The sequence below is a fragment of the Pristiophorus japonicus genome, unplaced genomic scaffold, assembly GCF_044704955.1.
Source record: "Pristiophorus japonicus isolate sPriJap1 unplaced genomic scaffold, sPriJap1.hap1 HAP1_SCAFFOLD_333, whole genome shotgun sequence".
Classification (NCBI taxonomy): Eukaryota; Metazoa; Chordata; class Chondrichthyes; family Pristiophoridae; genus Pristiophorus; species Pristiophorus japonicus.
In genome coordinates, this window is record NW_027253139.1 from 538,165 (window position 1) to 542,241 (window position 4,077).

Sequence of the window (4,077 nt, forward strand, 5' to 3'; positions counted from 1 at the left end):
AAAAAAGTACAACCCATATTCACCAGGAGAAACTTGGAAAAACTCATAAAAGTATGAAATCTTCTGCAGCAGCGTAGAGTAGTGTAATTTAGCAGCACAACACACAGGCAACATGAGAAACTTCGACAAACTCAAAAAAGTAATGAAATAACTCAAAAACCTCTGATACAGCGTCGAGTAGTTTGAACCCAGCACAACCCATATGCACCAGGAGAAACTTCGAAAAACTGAAAAAAGTAATAAAATAACTTGAACGCCTCTGAAACTGCGTAGAGTAGATTAGAACCCAGCACAACCCATATGCACCAGGGGAAACTTCGAAAAACTCAAAAAAGTGTAAAAAATAACTCGAAATCTTCTGGAACAGTGTAGAGTAGTGCAAGACACAGCACAACCCATATGCAACAGGAGAAACTTCGAAAAATTGAAAAAAGTAATGAAATAACTCGAAAATCTCTGAAACAGCGTAGAGTAGTTAAGCACCCAGCGCAACACATATGCAACATGAGAAACTTCGAAAAAACTGAAAAAAGTAATACAATAACTCGAAATCGTCTGGAACAGTGTAGAATAGTGCAGAACACAACACAACCCATTTGCAACATGAGAAACTTCGAAAAACTCAGAAAAGTAATGTAATAACTCCAAATCATCTGAAACTGCGTAGAGTAATTTAGAAACCAGCACAACCCGTATTCAGAAGGAGAAACTTCGAAAAACTCATAAAAGTATGAAATCTTCTGCAGCAGCGTAGAGTAGTGTAACTAAGCAGCACAAGACATACGCAACATGAGAACCATCGAAAAACTAAAAAAAGAATAAAAATAACTAGAAAACTTCTGAAACAGCGTAGTTTAGTGTAGAGCACAGCAAAACACACATGCACCTGGAGAAACTTCGAAAAACACTGAAAAGTAATGAAATAACTAGAAAACCTCTGAAACAGCGTAGTGTAATGTAGAACACAGCACAACACACATGCAATATGAGAAACTTCGAAAAACTCAAAAAAGTATAAAAATAAATCGAATTCTTCTGGAACAGTGTAGAGTAGTGTAGAACCCAGCACAACCCACATGCACCAGGAGAAACTTCGAAAAACTCAAACAAAAGTATAAAAATAACTCCAAATCTTCTGCAGCAACGTAGAGTAGTGTAACTAAGCAGCACAACACATAGGCAACATGAGAAACATCGAAACACTAAAAAGAGTATAAAAATAACTCGAAAACTTCTGAAACAGCGTAATGTAGTGTAGAACACAGCACAACCCATATGCAACAGGCGAAACTTCGCAAAACTCAAAAAAGTATAAAAATAACTCGAAATCTTCTGAAACAGCGTAGAGTAGTTAAGAACCCAGCACAACCCATATGCACCAGGAGAAACTTCGAAAAACTGAAAAAAGTAATGAAATAACTCGAAAACCTCTGAAACAGCGTCGAGTAGTTTGAACCCAGCACAACCCATATGCACCAGGAGAAACTTCGAAAAACTGAAAAAAGTAATAAAATAACTTGAACGCCTCTGAAACTGCGTAGAGTAGGTTAGAACCCAGCACAACCCATATGCACCAGGACAAACTTCGAACAACTCAGAATAGTAATGAAATAACTCGAAAACCTCTGAAACAGCGGAGAGTAGTTTAGAAATCAGCACAACCCATATTCACCAGGAGAAACTTCGAAAAACTCAAAAAAGTAATGAAATAACTCGAAAATCACTGAAACAGCGTAGAGTTGTTTAGAAAAAAGCACAACCCATATTCACCAGGAGAAACTTCGAAAAACTCATAAAAGTATGAAATCTTCTGCAGCAGCGTAGAGTAGTGTAACTAAGCAGCACAACAACAACGCAACATGAGAAACATCGAAAAACTAAAAAGAGTATAAAAATAACTAGAAAACTTCTGAAACAGCGTAGTGTAGTGTAGAGCACAGCAAAACACACATGCACCTGGAGAAACTTCGAAAAACACTGAAAAGTAATGAAATAACTAGAAAACCTCTGAAACAGCGTAGTGTAGTATAGAACACAGCACAACACACATGCAACATGAGAAACGTCGACAAACTCAAAAAAGTAATGAAATAACAGGAAAACCTCTGAAACAGCGTCGAATAGTTTGAACCCAGCACAACCCATATGCACCAGGAGAAACTTCGAAAAACTGAAAAAAGAATAAAAAATAACTCGAAATCTTCTGGAACAGCGTTGAGTAGAGTAGAACCCAGCACAACCTATATGCACCAGGAGAAACTTCGACAAAATCAAAAAAGTATAAAAATAACTCGTAAACTTCTGAAACAGCGTAGTGTAGTTAAGCACCCAGCACAACATATATGCAACATGAGAAACTTCGAAAAACTCAAAAAAGTAATGAAATAACTCGAAAATCTCTGAAACAGCGTAGAGTAGTTTAGAAACCAGCACAACCCATATTCACCAGGAGAAACTTCGAAAAACTCATAAAAGTATGAAATCTTCTGCAGCAGCGTAGAGTAGTGTAGCTAAGCTGCACAAAACATACGCAACATGAAAAACATCGAAAAACTCAAAAAAGTAATGAAATAACTGGAAAATCTCTGAAACAGCGTAGAGTAGTTTCGAAACCAGCAAAACCCATATTCACCAGGAGAAACTTCGAAAAACTCAGAAAAGTATGAAATCTTCTGCAGCAGCGTAGAGTAGTGTAATTTAGCAGCACAACACACAGGCAACATGAGAAGCTTCGACAAACTCAAAAAAGTAATGAAATAACTCAAAAACCTCTGAAACAGCGTAGAGTAGGTTAGAACCCAGCGCAACACATATGCAACATGAGAAACTTCGAAAAACTGAAAAAAGTAATACAATAACTCGAAATCGTCTGGAACAGTGTAGAATAGTGCAGAACACAACACAACCCATTTGCAACATGAGAAACTTCGAAAAACTCAGAAAAGTAATGTAATAACTCCAAATCATCTGAAACTGCGTAGAGTAATTTAGAAACCAGCACAACCCATATTCACAAGGAGAAACTTCGAAAAACTCATAAAAGTATGAAATCTTCTGCAGCAGCGTAGAGTAGTGTAACTAAGCAGCACAACACATACGCAACATGAGAAACATCGAAAAACTAAAAAAAGAATAAAAATAACTAGAAAACTTCTGAAACAGCGTAGTTTAGTGTAGAGCACAGCAAAACACACATGCACCTGGAGAAACTTCGAAAAACACTGAAAAGTAATGAAATAACTAGAAAACCTCTGAAACAGCGTAGTGTAATGTAGAACACAGCACAACACACATGCAATATGAGAAACTTCGAAAAACTCAAAAAAGTATAAAAATAAATCGAATTCTTCTGGAACAGTGTAGAGTAGTGCAGAACCCAGCACAACCCACATGCACCAGGAGAAACTTCGAAAAACTCAAACAAAAGTATAAAAATAACTCCAAATCTTCTGCAGCAACGTAGAGTAGTGTAACTAAGCAGCACAACACATAGGCAACATGAGAAACATCGAAACACTAAAAAGAGTATAAAAATAACTCGAAAACTTCTGAAACAGCGTAGTGTAGTGTAGAACACAGCACAACCCATATGCAACAGCAGAAACTTCGCAAAACTCAAAAAAGTATAAAAATAACTTGAAATCTTCTGAAACAGCGTAGAGTAGTTAAGAACCCAGCACAACACACATGCAACATGAGAAACTTCGACAAACTCAAAAAAGTAATGCAATAACTCGAAAACCTCTGAAACAGCGTCGAGTAGTTTGAACCCAGCACAACCCATATGCACCAGGAGAAACTTCGAAAAACTGAAAAAAGTAATAAAATAACTTGAACGCCTCTGAAACTGCGTAGAGTAGGTTAGAACCCAGCACAACCCATATGCACCAGGACAACTTCGAACAACTCAGAATAGTAATGAAATAACTCGAAAACCTCTGAAACAGCATCGAGTAGTTTGAACCCAGCACAACCCATATGCACCAGGAGAAACATCGAAAAACTGAAAAAAGTATAAAAAATAACTGGAAATCTTCTGGAACAGTGTAGAGTAGTGCAAAACACAGCACAACCCAT